Source organism: Ailuropoda melanoleuca, chromosome 5 (assembly GCF_002007445.2).
Source record: "Ailuropoda melanoleuca isolate Jingjing chromosome 5, ASM200744v2, whole genome shotgun sequence".
In the NCBI taxonomy this organism is placed as follows: domain Eukaryota; kingdom Metazoa; phylum Chordata; class Mammalia; order Carnivora; family Ursidae; genus Ailuropoda; species Ailuropoda melanoleuca.
Window position 1 is genome coordinate 16268771 of NC_048222.1, and position 17378 is coordinate 16286148.

The window sequence follows — 17378 nt, forward strand, 5'->3', positions numbered from 1 at the left end:
TGACCTGAGCTGAAGGCAGACGCTTAACCGACTGAGCCACCCAGTCGCCCCTATCTAAATTTAATTTTAAAAATGAAGCAGTATACAATATTTTCCGCTAAACGCAACCTTCCTGTTTGGTAGGACTCCCTTTCTCCTCAATTGTTGAATTGCGCGAGCTGCCACCGTTGCACTGTAGTGAGCATTTGGGACACACCCATTGTTTCTAGTATAACTCAGAACCACATTATTGATATACTCGATGTCAGTGGATCGATTCAATTTGATTTTTTTCCTATTCACCTAAGCAATGTTGTATTATATTTATGTGAATATTTTATGAAGACAGCATGAATTACAGTGATCGTGTTGTCATTCATAACTGGTAATCACATGGATGTACTTATTAGTTAATTATCTAATGATGAAATATATTATCATTAAAAATTAAGCATGGGCATATTTTGAAATTCAAAGCAAAGTCATGCCACGGATACAGAAGGGAGTGGAGATGTGAAAGCATTGGAACAGCAAATGAAAGAAGAGATCAGAAGAAGGTGTCACAAATTTCACCAAGAACAGCAAATGCAATTTGCTGCAGCAGAGCAAATTGGAGAAGGGGGTTTGTTTGCTGTGCAAACAAATTTTTAAGACGATAAAGTTGGCAATGCAAAGAGACATTTTCTGAAATACATGGTGAATTGCTCAGTTTCCTCTCAATAGTCAAAAAGAATCGATGAAATTAGGTGCCTGAAAGCAAAATTAAATGTCCAGAAAACTACTTTTAAGCGATTTCTAACACTATTTGAGCTTGTGAAACTGGCAAGCTATAAAACAGCTTGGATTTTCGCACATGCAGAGAAAAATCTCAATTTTTAGCTGGATTGATGATAAAAGCATTGTTATTTTAGTTATGAAAATTTTGTTAAGAAAATTATGAAGATAAGACTAAACAATATTTTGGACGGTACTCCAGCTATGTTAGATCAATAAACAAGTGAGTTGGAATTTTAAAATGAGAAAGTGATGTTCCCTTATTTCTTTGTTTCATTATGTAGTGCATAGAAAATATTTGTGCAGGACTTTTCAAAAACAGATTCTATGAAAAAATGTTAGGGATATCGTTATTAAAATCATTCATCTAGATGTGCAAATGTCATGGATTATCGCCAGTTTGTAGAACCATTGAAAGAAATGGAAGACAATACATTTTATGAGTTTATGTTCTTGCCAATGCTCACTGGTGGAACCGTAGAAAAGTATCACAAAGGTTTCCTACACTGTTAGCTCCGCATAAAAAATACTCAGTGTAGTTGGTGGGAATGCAAGCTGGTGTAGCCACTCTGGAAAACAGTATGGAGGTTCCTCAAAAAGTTGAAAATAGAGCTACTCTACGACCCAGCAATTGCACTACTGGGTACTTACCCCAAAGATACAAATGTAGCAATGTGAAGGGGCACCTGCATCCCAATGTTTATAGCAGAAATGTCCACAATACCCAAACTATGGAAAGAGACCAGATGTCCACCTACAGATGAATGGATAAAGAAGATGTGGTATACACACACACACAGAGGAATATTATGCAGCCCTCAAAAAATGAAATCTTGCCATGTGCAACTAACATGGATGGAACTAGAGGGTATTATGCTAAGCGAAATAAGTCAATCAAAGAAAGACGATTATCATATGACCTCACTCACGTGGAATTTAAGAAACAATACAGAAACATAGGGGAAGAGAGAGAAAAAATGAAGCAAACCATAAGAAACTCAATCATAGGAAACAAACTGAGGGTTGCTGGAGGGGAGGGGGTTAGAGGGATGGGGCAACTGGGTGATGGACATTGGGGAGGGTGTGTGTTGTAATGAGCACTGGGTATTATAAAAGACTGATGAATCACAGAGCTGTACCCCTAAAACAAATAATACATTATATATTAATTAACTGAGTAAAAAAAAGTTAATTTGGGAAGATAAATAAATAAATAAATCTCCACCGCCCCCTAAAAAAAAGTAATGGTTATATATTAGTTAAGATAATGCCTGCTAAAATGACCCCTAAATATATAACGACTCAAAAAATATAATCATGTATTCAATATTCAAAAAAACAGCAAAAATAGCAATGGGATGTACATTTTCTCACCAAAAATACACAGCATGTAAAGGAACTGAATTTGCACCTCCAAAGAAAGGAAAGCTTCTTTGTGACTTTAGTACACAGGTACAAAGATTTATGTTGAAATCAATAATAATGCCTTCATGGTCAATAATAACAACTTTATACATTTCTTCTAACAAGAATCAATATGCAGAATATTTTAACTGTAATCGACAGCATTATTGGCACTGTAGGCTGAAGAAGATACAAAAAATTGAAGAATGTTTTGTTGATATTGACAAATTTAAAGTTGTTTTTCAGTTTATATCTTTTCAAATTCAATGTTAATAATACTGAATTGACCCAAGACCTTGTGATTTACTTAACTTGGGCAGATATAATTTTAAATTAACGTGCTTTTGATTTAAGTTACATAAGTCCTTCCGAAAGAGCCGAACCGGACCACTTTTGTTAATGTTAACTCAAGGACTATAGGAAAGTGGGGTTTTTTTTGGTAGTTGATTCAGTTATTGGAAAAATTTTAAGAACAATGTGATTATGTGAATCTACCTTTTCAACTGTAAATTTTATGAAATCTAAGTATAATTCAAGTATTACCTTTGAAGAGATGTGGTAGAAGTGTGAACCATACAATTTTGAAGATTCTGTATAAAAATAAGCATGTTAAATAACTTGTTATTTTAAAAATATTTATTACATGCTAAAATAGTAATGTTGGAAATATTGGGTAAATGAAATGTATTATTAAAATTATTTGACCTATTTCCTTATACTTTTATAGCTACTAGAAAATTTTAAATTATGTTTGTGGTTTACATCTTGTTTCTTTTTTTTTTTTAAAGATTTTATTTATTTATTCGACAGAGATAGAGACAGCCAGCGAGAGAGGGAACACAAGCAGGGGGAGTGGGAGAGGAAGAAGCAGGCTCATAGCGGAGGAGCCTGATGTGGGGCTCGATCCCAAAACGCCAGGATCACGCCCTGAGCCGAAGGCAGACGCTTAACCGCTGTGCCACCCAGGCGCCCCTACATCTTGTTTCTATTAGACAATGTTGATCTAAGTAAGTCCTACCATTCTTCATTTGTCTTTACTTATACTGATGTCTAGGATTGGTTTATTGAAAAATTATCTGTCCTTTTTCAATGAAGAAGACTTCCCAAGGGTCTTTCATGAGTTGTTCAGGCTGCAAAAATTATCTGATCCATTTGTAATCAGCTTAACCCAACTGCCAACAAAATTACTAATACCCATGACAGGTGTTCTTGCCCTTTATTTTGTTATGTTACATTGGTGCTTTTATTTAATTTATTTTTATCTTTTAAAAGATTTTTTGTTTTATTTTAGAGAGAGGGAGAGAGCACACACATGTGAGTGAGGGGAGGGGAAGCAGGAGAGAATCTACAAGCAGACTTCCCACTGAGTGGGGATCCCAAGGAAGGGCTTGATCTCACGACCCATGAGATCATGACCTGAGCCAAAACCAGAAGTAGGATGCTTAACCAACTGAGATGACCAGGTGCCCCTATACTGGTATTTTAGATAGAATATGAAATATGTACAATTGTTTTAGTATTATCATCATATTTGAACACCAAAATGAAGTAGATGCTTAAGCACTGGTGAGTTTGTTCTTTGATGAATATATCTAGACCTGGTTAAGTACTTGGCTACATTATTTAAACTCTATCCCCCTCTACTTACTTGAGTGTATGAATGCTAGTATATGAAAATTACCGTAATTTCTTCTCTATCATGGTAAATAGAAAGGTCTTTTGTGATTGGTAGAAGATTCATCATGACCATCTACCATTTCTAGATTTACCATATAATTCTCAACTATTCAACTTTCCACGTGTCTTCTGCATAGTGTTAGCTGAGAATGGTTGGCAAGGCCTGTTTCTAGGTCTCTGATCCATAGTCTGCAGGAGAGTTTGTAGATCATTTGTAGAGATTATTACACTGGAATTTGGGAAGATCTTGGAAATAATAGACCTATGATTGGTTTTTCTTTGATTTCAGTCTCTGTGTTATCAGTGGAGTTACAGAGCTGATTCTGATTAGACAACCTTTATTGCCCATGCTAGCGTTAGGATGAACCACAACGAAGAGATGGCATTCCTTGAAAACATTTCTTCTTCTTTTTTTAATTTAAATTCAATTAGCCAACATACGGTACATCATTACTTTTTGATGTAGTGTTCATTGATTCATTAGTTGTGTATAACATCACCCAGTTCTCATCACATCATGTGCCCTCCTTAATGTCCATCACCCAATTACCCTATCCCCGCACTCTTCTCCCCTCCAGCAGCCCTCAGTTTGTTTCCCAGAGTCAAGAGTCTCTCAAGGTTTGTCTCCCTCTCTGATTTCTTCCCATTAAATTTTCCCTCTCTTCCCCTATGATCCTCTGCACTATTTCTTATATTCCACATATGAGTGAAACCATATGATAATTGTCTTTCCCTGATTGACTTATTTCACTTAGCATAATACCCTTTAGTTCCACCCATGTCAATGTAAATGGTAGGTATTCATCCTTTCTGATGGCTGAGTAATATTCCATTGTATATACGTACCTCATTTTCTTTATTCATTCTTCTGTTGAAGGACATCTCAGCTCCTTCGCAGTTTAGCTATTGTGGACATTGCTGCTGTGAACACTGGGGTGCACGTGTCCCTTGTTTTCACTACATTTGTATCTTTAGGGTAAATATCCAGTAGTGCAATTGCTGGGTCATAGGGTAGCTCTATTTTTAACATCTTGAGGAAGCTCCATACTGTTTTCCAGAGTGGCTGTATAGTTTGCATTCCCACCAAGTGTTAAGAGAGCCCCCTTTCTCCATATCCTCACCAACATTTATTGTTTCTTGTCTTGTTAATTTTAGCTATTGTAACTGGTGTAAGGTGGTATCTCATTGTAGTTTTGATTTGTATTTCCCTGACGACAAGTGATGTGAAGCGTTTTTTCATTTTCATGTGTCTGTTGACCATTTGAATGTCTTCCTTGGAGAAATGTCTGTTCATGTCTTCTGCCCATTTCTAGACTGGATTATTTGTTTTTTGGGTGTGGAGTTTGATAAGTTCTTTATAGATCTTGGATACTAGCCCTTTATCTGATATGTCATTTGCAAACATCTTCTCCCATTCTGTCAGTTGCCTTTTGGTTTTATTGACTGTTTGCTCTGTTGTGCAGAAGGTTTTATCTTGACGAAGTCCCAAAAGTTCATTTTTGCTTTTGTTTCCCTTGTCTTTACAGACATGTCTTCCAAGAAGTTGCTGCAGCTGAGGTTGAAGAGGTCTTCCTCTTCTTCTCTGCCTGTGTTCTCCTCCAGGATTTTGATGGATTCCTGTCTCACATTGAGGTCTTTCATCCATTTTGAGTTTATCTTTGTGTATGGTGTAAGAGAATGGTCAAGTTTCATTCTTGTATACATAGCTGTCCAATTTTCCCAGCACAATTTATTGAAGAGACTGTATTTATTCCATTGGATATTCTTTCCTGCTTTGTTAAAGATTAGTTGACCATAGAGTTGAGCGTCCATTTCTGGGTTCTTTGTTCTGTTCCATTGGTCCATGTGTCTGTTTTTGTGCCGGAACCATGCTGTCTTGATGATCACAGCTTTGTAGTATAGCTTGAAGTCAGGCATTGTGATGAATACATTTCTTCTTAATATTTGATGTTCTCTGCCAACTGACCCATGAAACTCCAGAGGGAAAACTAGGGATAGTCTTTTTTTTTTTTTTTTTAATACAGGGAATCAGCAGACTGGCTATACATCTTGATTAAGATTAAGATGAAAGTACCAGGAATGATAGTGAGATCAGAGTACCAGACTGGCGGAGAGAATGATCACATAAGACAGGCATGATCAGCAGAGGGAAGAAGTGAAACTTAACAGAATGTAATGAGAGTACCCATTATACAGAGAATTGGGTCTTTTGTTGATGGATCTGCATTAGTTTATTTTTTATTTTATTTTCCTTTTTTTTAGAGGGGGGAAAGAGAGAGAGGGTGAGAGAGAAAGAGAGAGAGAGAATCTTTTTTTTTTTTTAAAGATTATTTATTTATTTGACAGAGAAAGAGCACAAGCAGGGGGAGCAGCAAAGGAAGAGGGAGAAGTAGGCTCTGCGCTGAGCACAGAGCCCGATGTGGGACCCAATCCCAGGACTCTGGGATCATGACCAGAGCTGAAGGCAGACGCTTAACCGACTGAGCCACCCAGGCATTGAGAGAGAGAGAGAGAGAGAGAGAATCTTAAGCAGGCTCCACACCCAGTGTGGAACCTGATACGGGGCTCAATCTCACGACCCCCAGGTCAGGACCTGAACCCAAATCAAGAGTCAGATGCTTTACTGACTGAGTCACCCAAGTGCTCCATTATAGATATTTTCTAGAGTAAGATGAAAACATGGGTCACAAGTCATGTCTGGACATATGGGTTTGAGTGTCATCAACATATAAACGGTATTGGAAGTCAGAATTATATATAAAGTCATTCTTGGGGACTATGTAGTGAGTAAAAGCAGATTGTGGGGAGAAATTTGAAAAACTTAGGAAACACTGGCATTTAAAGCACAGACTCTCTGACAGGTCTTCTGCCAGGGAAGACCAAGCGAATACAATATTAAACCTGTATTCAGGACACTTCACTGATGATTTCTCCCTCTTCACCCTGATCTAAACGAATGAGATGAAGCAAAATAATTGCCTGAAGTCATCCCTTGGGGTTGTTTTTAATATGCTGACCATTACATTCTTATGAATAATAACATTTCCCTGCATGTACATATAGGCATGATCGATTTTTAAAAACCTTAATTGAACACCTAGTATATGCAGGGCTCTGTGTTAGAGAGAACATAAACGTTAAGTTTTGGTAGCCATTTAGATCCACATACAGTCTAGAGTTTCACTCTGAACTCACATTGCACTCTGACATCTATAGTCACACTATTAGTGAAATTTGGTGCCGTTAATGTGACCATTAACTTTTCAAAAATATCTGCTTATGTAATGCTCTAAGAAGGAGAATTTTTAAATTAACCCTTGTTGGGTCATATCTTACTTATTCTCTTTTTTATCTTATTTCTTAAGCTTCATCTTTTTTTTTTTTTTTAATCATCTCAGTACTCTCATACATACATACACTATGGAGAAGAAGAAACTCTTTTGGTCAAAAAAATCACATAAGTATTGAAACTGCTCCCCGGCAGACTCACCAACTTTCCTTAACTTATGAAGAAACTGTGGATCTAAGGTCTGCAGGGAAGGAACAGTAGCTACCAAATCTATGAGTTGCATTTGAGACTAGGTCTGGATTCAAAAGTAGTTTTTTGAAGATCCTTTTATTTGCAAGGATACCAAAATCGTATAAATTTGTTTCAACGGGGGTTCCTCTTAAAATCCACACTTCTAAGAAATGATTTCTCATGTTTGATTTGTTAAGAGCTAGCTAGCTAAAGGAGTTTCGTTGTGAGGTATTCCTTCTCTCATCCTAGACACAAGAAATCCATGGAGGGGAGGCACCTGACCAACCCCTGATACAGATACCAACCCACTCTCTCTCTGCCACAGGAAAGACACCTTATTATTATCACATATCTATTAGATGCCTTAAACAGGTTTGAAATAAATTTTGGAACTCTTGTAAATAATACTTATACCCAAACAGATAATGCCTAGTAATAGGGTGGCAGCCTCGAAATCCTAAGTATTCTCACCCATATTTATCTTATGTATCCTCACAACAATATTGTGCGTTACTCAAGCCAGGTATTATGGTCCCATTTTGCTGATGGGTAAGTTAAGGATGAGATTGGTGGTCACATACAGAAAACTGACAGAGCCAATGAATGAGATTAAAGCTTGCACTTTCCACTTCAACTCAGGGGTCCAGGAAGACTTAAATCAGATTTAAAAAGTGGGGTTCATGGACTTACGGGTGCAGGCAGTGGAATTGTAACTGTGTTACTTCACCATGGCTGAATTAATCTTAAAAAACTATGAAAGCTTTTAGTCCCTCTGAATTTTCTATTCCCATGGATGCTGTCCCCGGCTAAGAGAGGCGGCACTCAAGAGTTAAAATGAAAAAGAAAACAAAACAAAATTATTTGAAATATTGAGCCAAGGGTATACACACCATGTCCAGAGAAGAGCAATTTTTAAATTCCAGAGAGCAGATGACAACTGACTCATGCAATTGTTTTATACTAATTAAGCATTTTCTTTTCTTAATAGTCTCCTTCTGAGGCAAAATTCTGTGGCTGCTGGATTGGAAGCAAGTCCACACCAATCAATATCAATCTGCTGTCAAATGTTATTAAATATCTCTTTGATACCTATTTACAACTAAGAAAATAATTTCACTGTCAAGGGATTGCAAATGTGTGAAAAGAACCTCTGACGGCTTACCTCACTCACTGTCTCCAGTCCTGCGTCTGGGCGCTAAAGCCAGGAGACTAAGATGAAGGACATAATTAAGGAAACATATGAAGGCTAGCACTGGGTTTGAGATTAATTAGCTGTGCGTCAATAATCTCATCAATATCCGATTAACAAATGACACATTGCCCAATGAAACATATTGATTCATGCACACTCCTCACTGTTAATAAATTGAAGCTGCTTTGCTAAATGAGAAAGCTGACAAAATAATAGGCTGCTACTACTGCCCTGCTATTGTGATAAAAAACATAAAATTAGCCTGAAGTATACAGTACTTAATTTAGGGGGACTGTCACTCCACTTCTGAAGCTTGTTAATGAATGACAAGAAAAGGGAAAAGAATTTTATGGGTAAGTTACTCAAAAGGACTAGGAGAATTTCCCAAGGGCAGGCATTTGAAAAGTGGAATATGCATATAGATGGCCCTAAGCTTGAATACTTCTCCCAGTTGGTGTGCGGCAAAGAAAGTTTTGTTGTTGTTGTCCTTTGGGAGTATACCATTTTAAGAGCGAGAGAGTCGTTTTAAGTTTTGGAAGTGACTCTTTAATATTTACCCGTATGAGATGATGTCGTTCTGTGACAAGAGATGCTGTCTTAGGCTTCTCTTTAGAGAGAGATTATGTAATGAAGTCAGAAGCGCCTGGTTTTAACAAATCCGATCACATGTCAGAGGATGTGAAGCGGGGTCTGCGTGTGTGCGAGCGCTTTCTGTGTAAACCATTAACCAGTCATTACTTTGTCCGCTGCGTGGTATCATCGTTGATGGTCCCTATCTGTAACACAGGCTCATATTGACCTCCTTTCTAACCTGGGGACGCTTGCTTCTCTCTGGGCTCCCTTGCGGGGTAAGCACTTTTTAAACCAGGCAGGACCGTCATGCTGTTGTGAAGACTAGAGCAATTATATATATATATATATATATATCTTTTTTTCATTTTAGCCCATGACCAAGAGGTGGTGATAAGGTTGGGCAGGAGGGGATCAAAGTGATAATGGCCAAGGTGAGGGCTCAATATATGTTGAGGGCCCACTGAAACTGTGGCCGGGAAAAGCAAAGGACCCCGCGGATGGGTGGGAAGTGAAGGTTCTGTTAATGAGGGGGAGCCTTGACCCCTGCACGCTGTGGAAACCACAGCTTCTGCCCCTGGGACTCTCGTAGAACAGCCCTGGTGTACGAGGACCCCCTCTGAAGAGGAACTGTTCAAAGGTATGGAGACATCTGCTTGCAGAAAATGTTTTCTCAATACGTTTGCCTGAGAAAACGCAAGGAAGAAAGGAATTAGGAGCACATTAACTCCTATGGGTCATTAGGTCATTACCATAGAGTGCAGCCGGAATTAACGAGATGCTTATTACCCTGACTCTCCATGTGACCGGATACCCCTCCCTCTCTCATTCTCTGCACTTTTAGGAGGAAGAGACAAATAAGAATATAAACGGCTGTCCGAGAATTAGTATATAACCTGGGCGTTTCAGACTGAGCTCTGTCCCTTGTCGCATCTGCCCTGAATTCCTGGAAGAATGTTCACAGCGTCCAAATCCCTAATCGGAAACCAGAGGCGTTTTAACATTAGGAGTCTTTAAAGAAAAATCGAAGCAGGAAGACGCTATAGGGAGCATGAGGAAACTTGAACGCAGACTCTTTGCTCTGCTATGACACAGCTGTGTGAGCGCGAACAATGGCTGTGCTTCAGCCTCTGTGTCTATAAATGGGCGATTCCACTACGTGTTCTTTGACGTTCCTTCCAGCACTAAGCTATAGGGAATATCATCAAGATATATGTGCATATCAGTACTTAATAAGGTAGAAATCATTTTCAGTATAATAGCCATTAAAAAAAATAAAATAAAATGGGCCTTCCCATACCAAACTAACCAGAGGTCCCTAATCCCCAGTAATTCTGGTGTTCGGGGCATGAATATTCAGTCTCTTGAATAGTGCCCTTTCTTACCATGGTGTCCAGAATGAGCATATGCAGCTCCTTAGGGTGTCCCTATCATGATAAGTAGTTTTGAGAGAAGCTGGGTCATTAAGTTGCATTAACTCTAATTAGTGATCAGAAGGGGATATAAATCAATAATTTTCATTAGACGTCATGAGATATGTTGAAGCCCATTCCTTAAAGTCCAAGCTTTTCCTTTTGAACAAAGTAGCGTGTTTGGGAATGGAATTTGCTTTTTAAGGTCTCTGCCATGCAAATTAGCCAATTTCTTTATTTGGGGTCCACAGAAGACAGGTTTATGTGTGTGAATGAATTCCTAAGGACTGAAATGTTTTCAAGAAATAAAAAAGGGGAACTGTTGATTTTGGAACTTCGTGCCAGCAGAGGAGACAGTTTTAGGCAGGAGACACCCTTGAGTTTGTCCCACTGTTTTCCTAAAACTGGTGTTGACTGTGTGACTGTTTCAATGTAAAAAATCCCATCTAATACCTTACATTACAGCGCTCATTCTACATAGCAGGCGCTTTTTATTCACTAAGTTAATCAACTCACAAAGCAGTCCTAGGTGTTAAAAATAATATGCAACCTCTGACGAGAAAAGTGAAGATCAGAGAGGTTAAGTAACTTGCCAAGCATCACCCAGAGATAATCGTTACCCCGGGGTCTATCCTAGACTGATTCCAAAGCCTGTGATTTTAAGCACTAGGGTATTCTGTCTTCAATATACAATGTTTGCCCGGATCTGGAACGGACTCTGTAGTTATCAACATGAACCACTGGTGGTTTAGGGAGATGCTGATCTTCAGATCTTCAGTGGATCACATTCTCTTGAGACCAAGCTCTTCCCGAGAGCATCCTCTCTGATCTCTAACAGGACGAATTAGTGTATAAACAGAATAACTCACTGTGCCAATATGATGTCACTAAATCTACCATCAAAAGAAAATTACCTAGGCTCTTGTTTCACTGTGAGAAGCTATGAGGACAAACAAACGAGGACGATTCATTGCAGTGTGGGGTCTGAACCGAGGTGGACTCGAATTCTGTGTCAGCATCTGCCAGGTTAACCCGGGGTCCATGTTTCATTCCATGTCAATTTCAGTCACTGGATGTGGGTTATTCAAGGGGTTCACAGGCAGCTGCTCTGTTGGCCAGCTCCAATGTAACTTGTGCTGGTGAGTCAGATTTCATGCCCAATTAGGATACAAGGGGAAAGCTTCCCTTGTGTAAAGGACACAGCTGCTCCAGAAGAGCAGCTTCAAGATGCTCAGAACAGTGTCCTTAGTCTGACTTCTCATCCCCTTCTGCAGGCACAGACCCATAGAAGTAAGGAAATTGATTCTTTACTCCTTGGCATGAATCTGTGCAAATATATATATATATATATATACACATACACATATATATATTTATAGTTTATATATATCTATATATTATGTAACTTAATATATAATAATTCATAGATACACATATATGCACACATATATCTTAAAGTAATATATATCATATAAATATATATAATATATATTAGTTTATATATTGTATGCGTGTATGTGTGTATTTGTGTCTATGTATATCTCTATGTATCTCCTCATGGTTGTTATTGTGTTACTGCTGTACTCAAGAAGCTCTTAAGGCATACATATGTATACATATATATCTTAGACTATATGTGCACACCAGAGAAATAGAAATAGTGTATATATTAGTCGAAATACTAGGTGTATGAGTCCGTATGTGTGTGTATGTATTATTGTTGTACTTATGCAACTACATTAAATACTTTCCCCAAGGGGTAAATGAAGCCAGGATCAAAGTGAGGAATACTGATCTCTTGCAAAACATCTTGGGGATGTTGGATCTTCATTTTTACCTTCCTCCAAAATCCAGAAGCTAAATACAAAATTTTTCAGACAAATCACTGCCCTTGCCCACTCCATTATCCTGAAATTGTGGACAGAAAATGGCTTCGGAGCCAAATTATCCACGTTACTGACATTGATGAAATTCACCCAATGGCAGCTTTTTATTTTCCATCTCATCTACCCTATGGAGGCATGGACTCAATTTTGCTCCAGGTTTCAACACGCAGTTGTTTTTTTTTTTTTTCCCCTTTGTTGAACTGCCTGCTGTTTCTATTCTTGTTTCAACTTGTCCCGTCGTTATTCTAGGGGAAATCATTCCATGATTTCTTTTCTAATTTTTATTTGTTGCTACAGGCCACATGCAGTTGGTTATCAGGTCCTGTCTTCTAGATCTCTGCAATGTTTCTGAATCCGTTGGTGACTTGCGCCCCTTTTCCTGTCATTTTCCTGGTGTAGTCGCTCACCACCTCTGGCCTGGACTATTCCGATTTCCAGGACACTGTGCTTTACCCTCCCCCTCCTTCAAAACAAGCCCTGCACTTGTGGCCAATTCATATTTAAGTATCATTTGCCGGGAACCCACTCATTTAGATAATTTAATCCTCAAAGCAACTTTGTGAATATAATTTCACAGATGGGGAAATTGGCCTCGGGGGGAAACTGGTCCCTTGATTCCAAAAGCAGTGCTCCTACTTCTGTACGATGCATCTCGAAAACATGAGTGTCATCCACGTCTGTTTACCAGGGTTGGTGCCTCCTCTTGCCCATATGACAAACTCAGTCCTCAGAATGTTCGTGGCACCTTTGTGATCTGCCTTCATGGTTCCTTGAGGATTCATTTTCCTCACCTTTGCTCACTCCATTCTCTAGGTGCTCTAGTTCCTTGACTTGACTAAAATGTTTGTGTACTTCTGCGTGTGTATAATTTTGTTCCAGCTGTTGCCTTTGCCTGCAATGCCCTTGCCTTCCCAGTCTACCCCACGAAACTTCTCTAACGAGACACCAGCTCTGTAAAGCTTCCTTTTACTCTCCCAGATTGAATTATGTGCTTCTTTATCTGGGTTCATATAATTCTTTATTTATGCCTCACTTAATGGTCCTATCACATTATTTTTACACTTAATAATAGAAAAATGGTTGAATAAACAATTGCCTGTTCATTGAATAGTAGTATAGGCATACTTTAAAAATATTTTTTTCTAAGGATGTTGTATAATTTTGGAAAATACAGTATAATGTCGGGTAAAAAAGCAGAATGCAAAATTGAATTAAAGATACACACACACACACATATATAAATAACTGTTTGAGAAGGAACATATATGTACTAATTTACCAAAACAGTCCTTATCTCCAGATGGTGGGATTAATGATGCCTAAGTAAGTTATTTTGCATTTCCTACTTTTTCTTTATCACCAGGTATTATTTTTATAACAAGGAAAAATTATTTTTTTCACTCGAGTAGGTTCTTCCTGCTTAAGATAACTGTATAATGGTATCTAAAATGGTTGTTTAGTGAAGGGTGTAGAGAAACCAAAGGATTAACTGCATATGTCTAAATCTATACTACATTTTGAAAACTAGCCTTTTTATTTTTTATTATTATTTTTTATAATAATTTTTTATTATGTTATGTTAGTCACCATACAGTACATCCCTCTTTTTTTTTTTTTTAAGATTTTATTTATTTATTCGACAGAGATAGAGACAGCCAGCGAGAGAGGGAACACAAGCAGGGGGAGTGGGAGAGGAAGAAGCAGGCTCATAGCGGAGGAGCCTGATGTGGGGCTCGATCCCACAATGCTGGGATCACGCCCTGAGCCGAAGGCAGATGCTTAACCTGTGCCACCCAGGCGCCCCATCCCTCGTTTTTGATGTAAAGTTCCATGATTCATTACTTGCATATAACACCCAGCGCACCATGCAATACATGCCCTCCTTACTACCCATCACTGGCCTATCCCAATCCCCCACCCCCATCCCCTCTGAAGCCCTCAGTTTGTTAAAAAGTATTAATTTATTTATTTTAGAGAGAGGGAGAGAGAAAGAGAGAGCATGAGAATGGGGGAAGGGCAGAGGGAGAAAGAGCAAGAGAATCCTCCAGCAGACTCTCCCCTGAGCACAGAACCTGACATGTGGCTGGATCCCAGAACCCTGAGATCGTGACCTGAGCCAAAACCAAGTGGGCTGCTTCACCGACCGAGCCACTCAGGTGCCCTGAAAACTAGCTTTATGATAGAAAAACAAAATACCATAATAATAATAACAATAAATGAATTCAGACAATCTGAGAAAGCAAAAAGGGGGAAAAGGAAAGTTTTCCTAACTCTTTCTTCCTTCACATCCGGTCGCACACCATCTGTATCTGAGGTAAATATTTGTATCAGTTGGCTAAGTAATGCTGTGGTAACAAACAATCCCTGTCTCCTGGTGACATGAACACAAGGGTTATTGCTTACACGTGTCTATCGCAGGTTGGCTGTAGCTTTCCATTACACCGTCATTCTAGAACTCAGCCTAAAGGGAATTACAACCAGAAACTTCCAGAACTGGGACCTCTAAAGAGTTACGCCTAAGACACCACTTGTCCGACCCTCATGGCGGCACCACATTTATCTTTACCGTAAGTATATATGCAACCACTTATAAAAACTATACCGTGGGAACCGATTCCATTTCATTCCACTAAGAACTGGGTGAAAATTGTAACTAATGGAGCTTAAGGGATTGTCTTGTTTCAGATTTGCATTCTTTTGGCTTCTAAGTTCTACTGACACTTTATAAAATTTGTTCAAACCAACATTTACTGTGTCTCGTTGGTCTGGGCTGAGATGGCCACTTCCTGTCCTTCAGCCTCTTGTCGGTGTTTATGGGGAGTTCTCATACTCTGCAGCTGCGAGAGCTCAAAGCTCACTTTTCAGTGAAGACGCCTTCATCACTGTCTGTAGGGAAGGCTGCAGTTTTCACATGAACGGCGGTCAGCTTTTGCTTTTGGGAACCAGCATCGTCTCCTTTGTACTGGCTTGTGCTTCTGCTCTAGCCTCTCCTGCTCTGCCTCACACGCGGGTAAAAAAATTTGGTTTAAGATCTTGATTTATTTTGGCGGATAGGACAGAATCCAGATTTAGACTGACCTTCAAAATGCTTCTCCATGAGGAGGGCAATGCGTTGGCTAATACTTCCTGTGCAGTACCATTAAATATGCTGTGGGTCTCACTGCCTCACCGTTTGGGCAAAGCAGTCAGTGGGAGGAGTGGAAACACACATTCTGAACCAGACTGTTGAAAGTTAGAGCTTGGTGTGCTGTAGACCGGCCATGTACGCTAGGGAAATCTCCTGAAGCTCTGTTATGAAGTTTTCTCAATTGTAAAATGGGAATGATAGTCACAGTTACCTTGTACAGTTGTTTGAGGACTAAGTGATCGGATACAGGTAAAATACTTAGCGCTGTGCTTTTGGGATATCGTAAACATTCCCAGGATGGGAGATTTTCCTTCTTGTCCATTGTGTTGGCCACTATTTTAGGACAAGTCAATTTATGTGGTTAGGCTAAAGAGAATTGATGAGTAGGAATTGGAGGGGAGGTGGGATGTGAGCTCGGTATGAGGACGTATTTTCTTAAAATGAAAGCTAGCAAATAGCGAAATGAGTTACCCCTTGAGATAGTCGACATGGGCATTGAGTGTCATCAGCAGAGTTTGAACAGAGATGCTCTGTGAAACTAAATCTCAATCCAACAAAATGCAGTAATTATTGGCCATATTATTAATGGTGTGATTTTATTATGCTTCTCAGGATCCTCTTTTTATCATAATTTAGAAAAATTCATGTCTGATACTTAGTTTTCATTGCTCGTGTAGCCTACGTAGCACATTTTATATATCTACTTGGGAGTGACATGACATCAAGATGTAAAATTTAGGTTAAAAAGAGAAAATGTGGTTAAAAAAATTTGGTGGAAATTAGATTTGCTTTTTTACATTATTGAAGTAAGTTACACAACATTGGTTTCAGCTTGTTTTACTGTATGAGGGCCATATTTTGGAGATTGCTTCAGATAAATTTTAAAGCAGAAAGCCCCAATTTATTGTCATGATATATGTACACATATGTGTGTGTATATATGTATATATATAATGTTATATACAAAATACAAATCTTGTCACTTTTCACTAAGATTGGCATAATGTTTAAGAAACTAAATACATTTTATATATATCTTGAATCTCTATATTCGTTTCTGCCCCTTTATTTCTGTAGGCTGTATCCCCTCAGCATTTATATACCTATTTTTTACAATATTATTTTGCATGTACTGTTTCATGATCATTCTTTGTGGCTCACGGATGTGTAGATATCCAGGACTAAACTATAAGGTCTTTGAGAGTAGAGAATGTGTCTTCTTCTTTTTTAAAAAAAGATTTGTTTAATTATTTTCAGAGAGAGAGTGTGCACGAGCAAGCAGGGGGAAGGACAGAGGGAGAAGAAGAAAGAGAAACTCAAGCAGACTCCAGACTTCACGCTGAGCATGGAGCCTGACATGGGGTTTGATCCTACGATGCTGAAATCAGACCTGAGCAGAAACCAAGAGTTGACTGCTTTAACTATCTGTGCCACCCAGGCACTCCCATCTTCTGTTTCTTTACAGCTCCCTAATCCTCCCTCTGTCCCCTGTCTGAATGCACTTAGTCTATTGTCAGCCATACGGGAGCCAATCAATAAATGTTGACTAAATGGTTAAATTAGCAAACTAATCATCAAAAGGAAAATAAAGTTAAAAAAGGCTACAAGTCTATAAAATTCTTCCAGCCACCTGTCATTTAAGCTTGTTTGTTTCCATACCCTGAGAAGTCTATGCTTATACCATTGGGTTAATTGTTAGAGAGATCAAAAGTAAATAATTAACGAAATTCCCATTTTCCTGCGTTGCTAAGCCCAAAACACATTATTCCCTGAGTTGTTTAGTTCCATGAGGTGGTTTAATTTTGATAATTGGCTTAAAGAAGCTGCCCACTTCCTC